The sequence below is a fragment of the Macrobrachium nipponense genome, chromosome 7 (genome assembly GCF_015104395.2).
Source record: "Macrobrachium nipponense isolate FS-2020 chromosome 7, ASM1510439v2, whole genome shotgun sequence".
In the NCBI taxonomy this organism is placed as follows: Eukaryota; Metazoa; Arthropoda; class Malacostraca; order Decapoda; family Palaemonidae; genus Macrobrachium; species Macrobrachium nipponense.
Window position 1 is genome coordinate 20,983,911 of NC_061109.1, and position 15,848 is coordinate 20,999,758.

Genomic DNA, 15,848 nt, shown 5'->3' on the forward strand with positions numbered 1-15,848 from the left:
TACCTGCCTAAATCTCTGGTCCTCATAGTATGCCTAAATATTGAATTGTATTGTTGTCTCACCAATTAAAAATCGAGTGAAAAAAGTGACCGTTTGACGGATCAGTGTCTGTGTCAAATTTATCAGAACCATCGTTAAACTAAACTAGGTAATTAGGCTGCTGCCATACACCATAGCTAAGATGTCAATTAAAACCAAACTACTTTAACTAAGGCCAGAAATCAAAGTATGTATAAAAATCTCGTCTTGAGTTCCCCAAACTCAATTTGACTTTCGAGAAAATGCTTTTTATAATATCCAGACAAGATGATGACGTTACATCCTATGCGTAATAATTGCCATCTGAACAAGCGTTAATTCAAACTCATGATTACATTAATCGGGGCCGGACCTGTTACTCGATGGTCGATGGTTATGGGTTGAGGCAATGCCTTTACAACGGCGCCTCTTAATCTTAAGAACCAGGGTTGCTCTTCTGTTTTTTCCTCTACTAGCATCTTTCTCCTATATGTTCTCACTAACTTGTCTTCTACTTCTTTTATTGATAAGTCCATTTTTGAGATTCTGTCCACGTCTTTATCTATTAAGATCTCATCTAGTTTTTGAATAAAGTCATTTAGGCTACCTTCATATAAGACGTCAGTAATAGTAATAGTAGTATTAGTAAGTAGTATGAGGGTTGAGCCTCTGAAACGGCTCCCTTGCTCGTTTTACTCCTTTGTTTGTGTTTGTTTGAGTGTCTTCTCTCTGAAATACCACATTTCTTTTAGAAATTCGTTCCTATTTCCCACTTCGAAGATCTACCAATAAGATTATATTTGCTACCATTTCCCCTCTATTTTCCTGATATGGTTGCTGCACAAAACTATATCTATTTCTAATCTCATTGTATGCTGGACAGTAAAGTAAGAAATGTTCTAAATTTTCATTTTGTTCCTCACAGCAGAAATATTTTGTACTTTCTCCGTTTATCCTAGTTCCATCATTTAATCCTAGTGTATCTAGTGTGGCCCTACTGATCAGCATTGTTTTTTCAGTGTTGTCATACCAGATCTATTCTCTTATGTTTTCTTTGTATTTTCTGTTGATTCTTAATGTCATTCTATTCATTTCTTTCTGCCATGTTTTTCTTCTGTTCCAGTTGTTTATTATTTCTTTTAACTGTTTGTCTTTAACTACTTCAATTTCGCTTACGTTTATGTTTAGTTCTTTCATATATTCTTTTACTTGCATTATCCAGGGATTTTTCTTGTTTTCATACTGATCCATGGTTATCTCATACAGGAGTCTCTTTCCACCAGTCTCAAGTGCATGTCTTCATATCTCCTGAGTGGCAGGAAGAGACCCTTATTTGAGATTTTAATGCACAACTTGCTGTGTAACTTGGCGCTTTCAAAATTGTTATATATACTTGATTGTTTATCTTCTGAAATTCACTTATGGTTTTCTTGTCAAGTTTCATGACTCCCATGGCATACATCATATTTTTTACTCTGCTACAGCTTTTACTGATGACTGCATTAGCCATATTTGCCATCTGCTTTGCTTTAATTTGGGCCCTTTTTAGCTGTTTTCTGAAGCAGTCTTTCATGTTGTTGATTGTCACTCCTAGGTATTTAATCTGCTTAACTATTTTTACTCCTTCTTTGTCTTTCATATTTTCCACATCGTCGATACTATACCAGTCGTTGTATATTAATATTAATATATTACTCTTGTCTTTGTTTATCTTTAGGCCACATTCGCTCACTTTTTCCATAACGGTTTTTATTGCTTTTGTTATTTTTCAAGGGTGTGTCCTAATATTAATCCATCATCTGCATATAATAGTGCCACTATCCTTATAACATCATTTCTAAAACCTTCTTTTTTACTTTCTAGTTTTTTCTATTATTAGGTACGTTATTAGTAGATAGAATATGGTTGAGCCGTTGCATCCCTGTCTTATTCCATTAGTTACATTTAGCTTTTTGTTCTATATTGTTAAGGCATAGACTTGTTACTACATCATTTGTATATATCTATGCAACTGCGCTTATTACCTCTGCACGCAGCCTATATTTCACCATGACCTCTATGAGCTTTTTACTATTAACGGAGTCAAATGCTTTTTGGAAGTCTATTGATACAACAAATAACGTATCCTTTCTTCTGTACGTTTCTTGTATGCAGTACTTTAAGATACATAAATTATCAATTCCCCTCCTTTGTGCGGTAAAGCCTGATTGCAGTTCATTCATTTTTCCTTTGTTTCTAATATGTTTTTCTATTTTGATTTTCAGAATACCCATAAAATTTTTATATGATACATTTGTTAGTGCAATTGGCCTAAGGCCTTTGACAGTGGGGTGTTTCTTGGGCGCAAGTGGCATTTTTTTTTTACTTAAATCAGCTTCTATGTGTTTACCTGCTTTTCAGTATGCTGTTTTAATATTCTGCCAATTCTTTTTGAAGGTTGGTACTTTGTAAGAATAGTTTGAACAGAACTAGCTTCATTCCGTCTGGCCCTGGTGCTTTATTGGCCCTCATTTTCTAGAGTTGATTTTTTACATCTTCTTCAGTTATATTGACTTCTTCCATGGGTTTAATTTCTGTCTTTGTTAGGTCATACACTCCATCCATGTGTTCTCTTTAAGATATGGTATATCATATGCTGTCCTAATCTTTTTATTATTTCTTTCATGTCATGTTTATACTACTGTTCTTTCTTGCTTTCACTCCATATCTTACCTACTTTGTTTACTTCTTTTTGGTTTGTTATTTTCAATAATTTTCCCAGCTCTTTCCATAGGGTTTCTTCCTTAATCTCTTGCTTAATTTCGTCGTATATCCTTATCCATTCTTTTTCAGAGGTGGTCTTTCCTCTCAGCATGTATATATTATATTCCCAGGTTTCCTGTGTCTGTTTTTATTATTCATTATCTCATTTCTAACCTTTTCTCTACGTTTACATGTTAAATGTCTTCTTTCATCTTTGTGAGACTTGGAATTCTAGATAATATTTTAAAAGGAAATTATATTACTTCTTTCATCTTTGTGAGACTTGGAATTCTGAATAATGTTTGAAAAAGGAAATTATATCATTTCTCTCATTTTTGTGAGACAGAATTCTGGATGGTGTTTTTACAAAAGAAATTATAATACTGCTATCATTTTTGTGAGATATCGAATTCATGATTTACAAATGGAATTATATTACAGTGAAATGTTAGGTATGGTACAATATCTGAGCCAAAATCGCGTTGTTCTGTAGCATACACTGGAAAAAAAAATTGGAGACAGCTCAAGCACAAGCAGCAACAACAACAAAAAAAAAAAAAAACATGTCAGCAGTGGTACCCACAATACTTGCAAAACTGAAGCTTTTGGTTTAATGAAAGCAAACGAATAACATACTCAATGTGGAATAAACAAAATTAATCAAAATGCTGTTTGAACATGTCACAACAGCACAATATTAGGGACTGTTAGCACACAGGCATAGGACCAGAGGACAATAATATTTACAAAAAATTAACTGTAAGAAACAATATGGAGTAAATCTTAGCCATGATTTCTAAGGGAAATGGCGTTACGGAGAAACATGACTTACCGAGTTGGGCAGGCGACAAGAAGTGAAGGCAGCATTAATGGACTGGCATTCGAGTTGTCTTGAGGTGATAACAGGCTGATAAGATATACTTGCTTCCTTTTGCTTGATCAGCATGCTATAATTATACACAATGGTTACAAAGGTTGCTCTGTCACTGGAGTCGAACAAAGCTCTTTGTAAGTCTATGTGCCAAAGTGCGAAGAGATCAGCATATCATCGTTCCACAGATGTTCATAACATAAAGTGCATATTGTGTTTGTTTTTGATGAGAAATGTAAGCAAAAATGTTTCCGAGATATAATAATTTCTGCCAGACTTTTGAAAAAAAAGATTTTACATTTGTTCCCAACTTCCCACATCCATGTTTCAGCAGTTGGCGTTGAAGATGATGTACTCAAATGGTACAAAAGCTACTTAGAAAGCAGGAAGGTTACAGTGGTTATATCAAATATGATAAAGAAAAAAAAGGCCTAACTAGATGAGTGCCCCAAGGCGGTGTCCTGGGTCCACTGATATTTGACATTTACACAATTGAATGATCTAGAATACTAAACATGCACAAGGTTAGGTATAAATGTATGCTGATGATACTCATTTCTATTTTCCTCTCATAGAAGATGCCAATAGTAAAATTGATGCAATAATGAAACATATAAAACAATGGATATCGGCAAAGAAACTAAAATTCAATGGAGACAAAACTGAGTATATTATTTGGATCTGATATGAACTACGAAAATATAAACACTTCAAAAGAATAACAATTACTGTTGGCTCGTCATCCATAAACGTTGCATATTGTAAAAAAACTGTAACTATCATATGAGAAACATTGCAGCTATCAGAAAATATTTATTTAAATGAATATACTCTGAAAACAGCAATTTGTAATCAAACACTTTTGAAGCTTGACTACTACAACAATATATACTACGGTCTTCCTAACTACCTACTAAGAAAATTGCAAGGAGTACAAAACAGAACTTTCAGATTAATAAAAGAATTACATTACGGTGACAGAATAACCTCGTCACTAATTGAGCTACATTAGCTCCTAGTAAAAGCAAGAATACAAAATACTTCTGACAGCCTTTAAAGCACTAAAATATAGTAAACCAACATATCTGAGAAACTGCTTAAGCTTCTTTAGACCTGAAATGAATATTGTGATGATGTGATCCGGCATGCAAGTGAAGCATATAGGTTATTTGAACCTAGAACAAATTGTAAAACAGGTGAGAAAGCATTTGAACGCTGCGACTAAAACCATGCAGCAAAATACCACTTGAAATGAAGATCATACAAAAAGAAAACTAATTTAAAGAAGAACTAATGACACTCCTATTCTGCAGGAGCTATGATATGAGAAAACACTAATGGATAATTATAACATATAAGAAGCGCCTTTTGAAAATGTACAAGGGCCTGCCAGAGAGGGAATCATCCCTGTAGAGGGCTGTATATAAAACCAAACAAAGTGAAACAAAATTGTAACAGATACATATAGAACCATTAAGCAATTGATAGAAAAGGAAGTTGCGTCAGTTCAAGAGCAGCAGGAAAAAGGATGCTGATCGAGAAAAGCTTTACGAAGAAAAAAAAGTTCTATAAATCTTTAGATACACTTTGGAAACAAAGCCGCCCTCTAATAAATTTCATAATGACCTTCACCTCTGATAATGTCTGTCCTCGCTATCAGCTATTTCAAGGGCTTGCTGATTACTACTGTATATGTTATTTGTGATTCATTGTATCACAGAAAAAAAATCAAAAGTACTTTGGATGTACCTTTAGGGCCACAGCCCCATGAACACTATCTAAAGTTCAGGTAGGGCCATAAAAAGAAAGCAAGTGGAGTTGGTGTGTACGTACTATCCAAGTGCTGTCACCTGAACTCATTTGAATGCATAGTTCATTTTTATATGCAAAAGCAAAATTTGCTTTTATTACTGAAGATGCAGTGACTAATTTTTTTTAATGTACCTACCAAAAACGAGAAAAACGTTGAAGATTCATGAGAGGTTTGTTTTGAAGTTCCTGATGATTTTATTGAGCTAACTGGTTTTGTGATTGGCTTCAAGAGAACCTAACTTTCAATTTTGATATACTAATTTTGATACAACGCATTCATCAAACATAATGGCCGTGCAGACAAACATGCAAAATAATACAGTATAGAAAACAATAGCAGTCATTACACAGTATACCTTTGCTGACAATAAACTCTTGGGAGAAACAGACTATGAGCGAAGATGTTTTTTGTGTCAACAGTTTGTCAACTGCGGACATAGGCCTTCCAAAAATTAATTATCTTCAGATAGTCAAACAATGAAAAAAACTGTAGTTTCATCGAATTCTGTTCAACTATGCTTGGAGATATGCAGCTAATGTACCCACAGACCCCTTCCTTACCCTGCAGCTGAGTAATGCCGAAGTGTCCCCTGCCACTATCATTTTAAATATTACGATTTATAATAATGACATCAGAGTCAGAAAGATTTGTTATGAGTGAAATATAAAATGCTTATTTTATTTAAATATCTTTTTTGTCACATTTATCTCTTTTCTAAAGGAAGTGAGAAGAATCCTATGACAATACGTATGAGTAAAATCAACACAGTCGAAGTATAAAAACATCAGAAAAGACGAAGTATAATTAAAGTATTTTATTTAGGCTATAAGAATAACTTTGTTATCAATAATTGATGGAAGATAATTTCAGTTTTGAAATGATAAGAACTCTTTAGAAAACCTTGAGACTTGGAGCAAAGTAAAAAAATTGAGTCCAAAATACTGAATGGTGCAAAAAGGTAGTTTTTAAGAAATCACGCAAATGAAGTCTGAATTATAAATGTAGGCTGGTTCTCATATAATGTAAACACAAAACAATAAAATAGGAAATTTGTGGTTGGCTGGCAATGCTAGAAAAATATTTTGTGTACCCGTATTGGTTATGCATTTATCTACAACTTAACTACTTTCTCAGATTTTTTGTGCTAAAACATCAACACAGACCTACAGTTTTGAATGCACGGTTTGGATTGGCTATACGTAGAAATCTTAATGGATTTAATATGGTGTTTACAGAAAACCTACTAATATGTCTTCGTATGTGCATTTTTATTCTGGTCAAAGCAGCAAGGTTAAGAAAGCAGTGTTCACATCTACGTTTTTAAGAGCATTATCTATATGTAACCCTAAATATAATAATGATGAAATAGATAAGATTAAGAATACTACAGGCAAGAAACTTAAATACCTTGACAGTGTATTTTTATGCTGGCTAGAGATGAAGCATCAACAATAATAAAATATTATATTCTCTTTTTATGATATGGCTGCTAATCATATATAGAGTCAGGTAAACTTGAAACACTGAACAGTAAATCGAGAAAAGCAAAAATGAAAAAAAGCAACAAGAGATACTGAGCAAAGAAACACAAGAATGCTCACACTATTAGAGGCAGTCACGTCAACATTGATGGAATGCCATAAGTAGATGTAAATACACACATACAGAGGCATATAAGTAAAGCTACATTAATATTATGAGGTAAAATGAAAAATCATTAATTCCAATGAAACAGAAAATGTTCAACTACTTTACAGTAGAAATCTTACTATGAATTAACTTTGGACAGTCGTCATTGAGAAATGACATATGTACTAAAGATGTAAACACAAACAGTTCCATGATAGGACAATGACTAAAACAAATGAAATTATGTACTTTAAAAAGGCAAGAGAAAAAATAAATAAAGAAAGAGATAGATCTCTTAACGTGTAACCCTTAGACTTTTGTTAGCCAGAAATAGTCACTGAAAAAAAGTCACAATTTGGGCTAGGAAAAAGTCACAATAATTTATGGCAGCCGGTAATAAAGTCACATGGAAAAATTCACAATATTTCTTGGGGTCATTATCTTTTTTATATTCACAGTCTTTTATGTTTTTAACACAAAAATTCCCCAACAGGCTTGTACTAAAGACACTGCAAAGGTGGATACATACAGAGTTAAAACAACAACCCTCAATAGGCTTGCGCTAAACACGCAACAAAGGTGGATATATGGATACATACCAGGTTAAAATTTACCCTTGGGGTTCAGGAAAGATTAATGACCTTTCTTACATGTGATATTTTTGCCTGAATTAAAAATTTCGTCATCTAAACATAATTTTATTATAGGTATACATATCTAATGTATTATGTAAGTTACATTTTCAATAGCCCAGATAACACCTCGGTTAATCCCATCTGGCAAAATAATGTAAAGAAAAGTCTTTAGTATTTACTGAACAAATTTAATTTTCTGTAATCATACTGTACTAGGCTATGCTTATAGAGTGAACTTAATATTTGGTAGATCATACTGTACTAAGCTATGCTTGTAAAGTAAATTGCATTTTCAGTAGCGTCACTAGCTTATACTAGGCTAGGCTGTCAAACAAGATTACCAAACATGGGTTATGTAACAATTCATAACCATCTCTTATAAAAACAACTACCTGCCAAAGAACTGACACAAAGAAAGAATATGATTTAAGCAAAAGAATTGGAAAATAGCTGTTTTCTGATCTTGAGGATTAGACTTTTAACATAAAATACTTTGTATATATACCTGTTTTACATAAATGTATGAAAATAAAAATAAAACTCCCGTACCTAATATATTTGTTTCTTTAGGCAACCAAAAAATCACTCTCTTAATTCTTTCACTAGTAGGCTCAATCAGCTGACAGGGCCTACTGCTAGCTTAAACAGCTATGAGATTCAGGGCATCTGTAACATGGTTTTTTGGACTTTGCTCCATATCAAAGTATCGGATGTAGCTGAAAGTTGACATATGTATATTTTAAAACCACACACAAATTTTGTCAGCATTATCAATAACCTAAACCCAATAGTTTTAATTATCATAGAGTAAAAATTATCCAGCCGACGCCAAGGCCAGTGATTACGAGCCAAGAGTCGAAAAACATTCATTACGTAAGCAAGGTAAACACCGTTTGACGAAATGTTGCCCAGCCCATCCACCAGACAGAAACTCATTCACCTTGTTTCATCAACTCTGAAACCCATAGCAGTCAAGAATGGCTAACAGGATTTGGAATTATCCCCATGGTTGCAAAACTGCATTTGTCTTACGACTCGCAACTTTATACAGTCAAGAGAAAGCCCGTGGCCATAATTACTATAGTCTGAATAGGTAATTATTCAGTTTCTAGCTTAAATCCAATGTTTATGGTCTGATTTGTATTTAGCTTAATGTGATTATAATACTTGTAATGTCATTCAGGATTTTGAACATTTCCATTAACTATTCACTATGCCACCAAGAGAGAGAGAAAGAGTGAGATTGTATGTAAACATTCTTTATATAACTATTTTTGTTAAAATAAGATTTTTATCCAAAGTGAATACAAGCTTATATGTGCTAAAATCTCCAGCAGACCAACGGATCATCCGATATAATTTTTTTCTTCTTCTTTAGGCTGTACGACCGTGTTGGATATGTTTTGGGCATGACTGCAGGTGCAGTGAGGGTCACCATCAACCGTGCCTCCAGTTCCGTTCCTTCACCATCGTCAGGATCACAAGCGCCGCCTGTCTTTGATAACTTTATGATTGGTGCCATTCACCGCTGTATCCACAGAAAGTTTGGCGAGAAGGGGCATTTTACTGTTGGTTCCTTGACAAATGACCTCAAAACAGCTGGCATTATTCCGGAAATAACATCATGGGCTTCAGTACTTCGACTCTTGCATTCTATGGGATTCAAGTATAAAACTTCCCAACGTAAGATGTCTGTAAGGAAGGAATCTCTGGAAATTGTATGCTGCCGGATAACTGCTCTCCGTGATCTACGACGTCAGCGGGAGTAGGGGAGAGTGGTAGTTTACGTAGATGAAACCTGGTTTACGACAAGGATGGCCCACACCAGGGAATGGCCAGACACTACGCAGGATGTCACCAGCCCCACTTACAGTCGTCAGTTTGCTCCTGGAGAAGGTGAGCGTTTTGTGGTGGTGGCAGCTGGCACGAATGAGGGCTTTATAGATGATTTATACCTGTGCTACCTGGCCAAGACCAATCAGGGAGACTACCATGCTGAGATGAATGCAAAGTTGTTCAGACAGTGGCTAACGCCGCAACTTCTGCCATCCCTTCCCGAGCCATACACTGATCGAGGAGAGTCGATGCCCCACATCAGCAACCAAAAAGGCAGATCTCGTCAGGTAATTATAATGACTTCCAATATATATATATATATATATATATAATATATAATATATATATATATATACATATATATATATATATATATATATATCTATATATATATATATATGTGTGTGTGTGTGTGTGTGTATGTGTGGGGTATGTATATATATATATATATATATATATATATATATATATATATATATATATAGATATATATATATATATATATAATATATATTATATATATGTAAGTTGTTTGAAGAATCAATTAACCTATTTTAATGGGAACTTTATCAAATTGCACTTTATTGCTTGAACTACATGTAACAATTTATGATCTATCTTTAAGGTATTAATGTTCGGAGCTGCTGCTTATTTGCCAAAAGAATCGGCCGGAGCGATGGTATGAGATTGACAACACCATTCGTGAATGGGGCCATGAGGTTGTGCGTTTGCCCCTCGCTCACCCCGAGCTCAATGCAATTGGACAGGTGTGGGGGGGGTCATGAAGAGACACGTACGTTCCTCCCTCCGTCGATTTACTCGATCCAACCTGCAGTGTGGGCAGGAGCAGTTCGACAATCCCGTCATTTCGAGGAGTATTGGGAGTCGGACAATATCCGAGAGACAGTAGAACCAGTCATCATTAGCCTGGCCAGTGACGATGAGGACGGGGAAGATGATCTTTTCTTCGAGAGTGATGATGAGTGCTTTTTGTAAATAAATCATGAATAGTTTTAGGAGTTTTATTTGTACATACAATGGGAATTTATAGAAGTAAAGTGAACATAATTCATTTGCCCTTTAAAATAATTACAGCATGTAGCAAAACCAATAGTAAAGATGATAATGCAATGAAGGAATGATACCATACTTTATCTCTAGCTTCAACATCGGCAATAACATACCCAGTTGCCATAATTTGTTAGCTTAATGAAATAACCTATCATCTAATGTTAAACTTAATTTCTGAGGAGGCCATGGCTTATTGTACAGTGAAAAAACACGACAAAGACTTTATGAATGGCGGAACGATACGTAGATGTGGGCAAGGCCAACAGAATTTTACAGGTCAACCCAGGACCCACTTTTCTGGGTCAACCCACGCGCAGCGTTCGCTCGGATAGCCGTTATTAATGTGACGTCACTAGGTTCAACAACTGAGACACTTGTCCTCTCTCTCTTTCTCTCTCTCTGACTGCTTATTCATAATCACATTTTATTATACTTTTATTATCATTATTATTATTATTATTATACTTTTGATATTATTTATAATAATAATATTAATAACAACCAATAATAGGTAATAATAATAAAGGATAACAGGTATCATCAGCGAAAGGCTATACAACTACCTAGAGGATACAAACACCATCCCCCACCAACAGAAAGGCTGCAGAAGGAAGTGTAGGGGCACAAAAGACCAGCTCCTGATAGACAAAATGGTAATGAAGAACAGTAAGAGAAGGAAAACCAACCTAAGCATGGCATGAATAGACTATAAGAAAGCCTTCGACATGGTACCACACACATGGCTAATAGAATGCCTGAAAATATATGGGGCAGAGGAAAACACCATCACCCTCCTCAAAAATACAATGCCCCATTGCTGAATAACCACTGGTTCCATGCAACGTAAAAGCACCATGCAAAAAAACAAAATAAAAATACAATGCGCAACTGGAATACAATACTTACAAGCTCTGGAATCAGACTAGCAGAGGTTAATTAATATCAGGAGAGGGATCTTCCAGGGCGACTCAATGTCCCCACTACTCTTCGTAGTAGCCATGATTCCCATGACAAAAGTACTGCAGAAGATGGATGCTGGGTACCAACTCAAGAAAAGAGGCAACAGCATTAACCATCTGATGTTCATGGGCGACATCAAGCTGTATGGTAAGAGCATCAAGGAAATAGATACCCTAATCCAGACTATAAGGATTGTATCTGGGGACATCAGGATGGAGTTTGGAATAGAAAAATGTGCCTCAGTCAACATACAAAAGGGCAAAGTAACAAGGACTGAAGGGATAAAGCTACCAGATGGGAACAACATCAAACACTTAGATGAGTCGGTATACAATTACTTGGGAATATTGGAAGGAGGGGATATAAAATATCAAGAGATGAAGGACACGATCAGGAAAGAATATATGCAGAGACTCAAGGCGATACTCAAGTCAAAACTCAACGCCGGAAATATGATAAAAGCCATAAACACATGGGCAGTGCCAGTAATCAGATACAGCGCAAGAATAGTGGAATGGACGAAGGCAGAACTTCGCAGCATAGACCCGAAAACGAGGAAACATATGACAATACACAAAGCACTACACCCAAGAGCTAATACGGACCAACTATACATAACACGAAAGGAAGGAGGGAGGGAACTACTAAGCATAGAGGACTGCGTCAACATCGAGAACAGAGCACTGGGGCAATATATGAAGGCCAGTGAAGACGAGTGGCTCAAGAGTGCATGGGAAGAAGGACTGATAAAAGTAGACGAAGACCCAGAAATATACAGAGACAGGAGAAAGACAAGCAGAACAGAGGAATGGCATAACAAACCAATGCACGGACAATACATGAGACAGACTAACGAGCTAGCCAGCGATGACACGTGGCAATGGCTACTGACGGGAGAGCTCAAGAAGGAAACTGAAGGAATGGTAACAGCGGCACAAGATCAGGCCCTAAGAACCAGACATGTCCAAAGAACAATAGATGGAAATAACATCTCTCCCATATGTAGGAAGTGCAATACGAAAAATGAAACCATAAACCACATAGCAAGCGAATGTCCGGCACTTGCACAGAACCAGTACAAAAAGAGGCGTGATTCAGTAGCAAAAGTCCTCCACTGGAGCCTGTGCAAGAACCACCTTGCAGTAATAAGTGGTACGAACACCAGCCTGAAGGAGTGATAAGAAAACGATCACGCAAAGATCCTCTGGGACTATGGTATCAGAACAGATAGGGTGATACGTGCAAATAGACCAGACGTGACGTTGAGTGACAAAATCAAGAAGAAAGTATCACTCATTGATGTCGCAGTACCATGGGACACCAGAGTTGAAGAGAAAGAAAGGGAAAAGTATCAAGACCTGAAAATAGAAATAAGAAAGATATGGGATATGCCAGTGGAAATTGTGCCCATAATCATAGGAACACTAGGCACGATCCCAAGATCCCTGAAAAGGAATCTGGAAAAACTAGAGGCTGAAGTAGCTCCAGGACTCATGCAGAAGAGTGTGATCATATTAAGAAAAGTGATGGATTCCTAAGGAGGCAGGATGCAACCCGGAACCCCACACTATAAATACCACCCAGTTGAATTAGAGGACTGTGATAGAGCAAAAAAAAAAAATAATAATAGTCTCAGGAGTATTACAATAATAATGATGATGATATTGTTATGATTATTATTATTATTCTTTTACTCTTGATACTATTATCATCATTATTATTATTGTTATTATAATTATACTCTTTGTATTATTATTATTATTATTATTATTATTATTATTATTATTATTATTATTATTATTATTATTGAAAAAGAAACCCACAAAATCACTGTGTACCGTGTTTACTTCTGAGTATTTACTTTTAATTTTACTCCACACTCGAGTACTTTCAGGCCCTATCTGTGGCCCATTTTCAAGAGATGTGTAGGAATTGTCAGCCTGGGTCAAGGCCCAGCAGTCTTCTGAGAAGACTGCTGGGCCTTGACCCAGGCTGACAATTCCTACACATCTCTTGAAAATGGGCCACAGATAGGGCCTGAAAGTACTCGAGTGTGGAGTAAAATTAAATGCAAATACTTAGAAGTAAACACATTACACAGTGATTTTATGGGTTTCTTTTTCAATCTTCAGAAGAAAACTGAAAGAAGTTTTTGTTAGGTTCATTATTATTATTGTTATTATTATTAATTATTACTGTTATCACATGTGATGGAAGCTATTTATATTAATACTGTGGTGACCTCCCATTAATCATATCTGGGAATTTAAGAAAAAAAATATGCTAAGGTGCAAAATTGACCAGAACACAAAAATTTGAAGTCCAATTTATTTCATACTATTGCATATTACATACTACTATACATTACATGTTTTAATCTATTATAGCTTATTTCTACAATTCATTTTCTTTTTTACCCTTAACACAATTTATAATTTTTTTCTTTTCTTGCGAGTTTGGTTTTTATCATGCTTTATTATTTTCTCTTTCTATATGTACATTTTGATTATTTTTTTCTGTACATTTCCTCTGCACTGGGAAATTCTTTGTTATTAATTTGGACATTTTTTTCTGATATTTCTATCTTTCGGAAACCGATAATAATTATAAATTGATTTTCCTATCGAATAATTTGTACAGTCGGGCACTACACAACTAGGCATCGTGACAAGTTAGTACGAGTTAAAATTCTGTTGGCCTTGGGACCAATATGACCTTGGGACAGAGCAAGGCCCTGAGACAGAGTGAGTGGGAGGGAGATAGATGACTGACCATCTGCCCGGCTCATTACAGACTGACTGACCATAGCCCATAGGTTCGGCCTAGCGCCTCAGTGGCGTGGTTGGTTTGGTGTTTGCTTCTCACCTCGGTGGTCGCGGGTTTGACTCCCGGTCATTCCATTCAGGAGTGAGAGATGTGTATTTCTGGTGATAGAAGTTCACTCTCGACGTGGTTCGGAAGTCACGTAAAGCCGTTGGTCCCGTTGCTGAATAACCACTGGTTCCATGCAACGTAAAAACACGAAATAAACAAAACAAACAAACAAACATAGGTTCGGCCAGATTACGGAGGTGGAGGATCTTGTTTTGTTTCCACTTTCCCGGGTGACGTCACGCCGTGCCTCTAGCATGTCATCCATTCATTAAAAAAGACATGACTGATGTCCCATTAGACGTGAATGCATTATAGTTTGGAGGGGACGTAATAAATATGTATCATATAGTTAAAATAAATCCAAAGTGCTTAGAAATCTTCGCATTATTTGGAAATGCAATTCGCACGGAACAACAGGCATGCCGTCCCTTTAGCACTGTCATCCATTGAAGACATGATTAAAGCACGTCATAAATATGTGTTACTTCTTAAAATAAATCCAAAGTGCGTAGAGCAATTCGTATTATTTGGAAATCCAATTCGCACGGACTACTAGATATTTTTTGAAAAAATGTCCTGTATACAGATTTTTTTTTAGCTTATGGTTCACCTATACGTATAAAAAAAAAAGGTCAGTTCAGTATCAGTTAACGTTTGGAGGGGATAAAACGAATTTATCTCATTTATTGGCTAATGAAAGGTGCATCAAGTGTACTTATTCTTTGGAAAAAGCACTTGTATAATTGCCCATACCATGGATATACAGAGAGAGATCTATAGTTCATACCATCACGCCCGGCTCTTTATCCCAAATAAAGGGCGGTGGATGCGGGGGCTGGGGCTTTGTGTGGGGTGGGGGGGGGGCGAATTTGGGTATATTATAAGTCATCCAGAATCATATAAATGTATAATTATTTACTCCTGTCAAGGATCATAAGTTTTTTTTTTTAATTCTACAAAGAATGTACCCAGGTGATCTTGGCCACTTAGTGCAAGCAATGAATCTTTGTATTGTGATGTAACTGTTGTATTTTTATTATTATTATTATTATTTGTTTAAGCAGCCATTTCCGACTAAGTCCAATCAGCTGCAACTGTTGTATTTATTTATTCCATTGTAGTAATTAAAGAATGAAACCCTTCATCCTCAGGTAAAGCACAATCTGCGAGTATATATAAAAAAGCCACGAAACAAAGAAAAATACTTTTATTCTCTCTCTCTCTCTTAATATCTGAATACCTTTGCAAGGACAGATGTGGTCTGAAAAGTAAGCACTAGACCAACTTCGCATTTTATCTTTGTGATTCGCATTCAAGAAGAATGTTCTGTAGTGAGGCTCCACATCTCAAAATATACATCGTTACATGAACGCTCGTGTATACTACTGCGAGACAGAAT

General features: G+C 35.8%; 1 protein-coding gene and 1 long non-coding RNA gene across 2 annotated transcripts in view; one reads left to right on the forward strand and one right to left on the reverse strand.

Moving 5' to 3' along the window:
• LOC135217120 (all-trans-retinol 13,14-reductase-like) overlaps window positions 1-3,700 on the reverse strand; it is an 83,293-nt gene extending 79,593 nt beyond the window's left edge. The window contains exon 1 of the mRNA XM_064252827.1: window positions 3,593-3,700. The gene's annotated coding sequence lies outside the window, so the exon portion shown is untranslated. The remainder of the gene's footprint in view (window positions 1-3,592) is intronic.
• A 115-nt stretch (window positions 3,701-3,815) lies between these two features.
• LOC135217121 (uncharacterized) lies at window positions 3,816-10,518 on the forward strand. The gene is made up of 3 exons (XR_010315054.1): window positions 3,816-4,021; window positions 9,087-9,831; window positions 10,170-10,518. It is a non-coding gene; the product is annotated as an uncharacterized LOC135217121 (long non-coding RNA).
• Window positions 10,519-15,848: the final 5,330 nt, after the last annotated feature.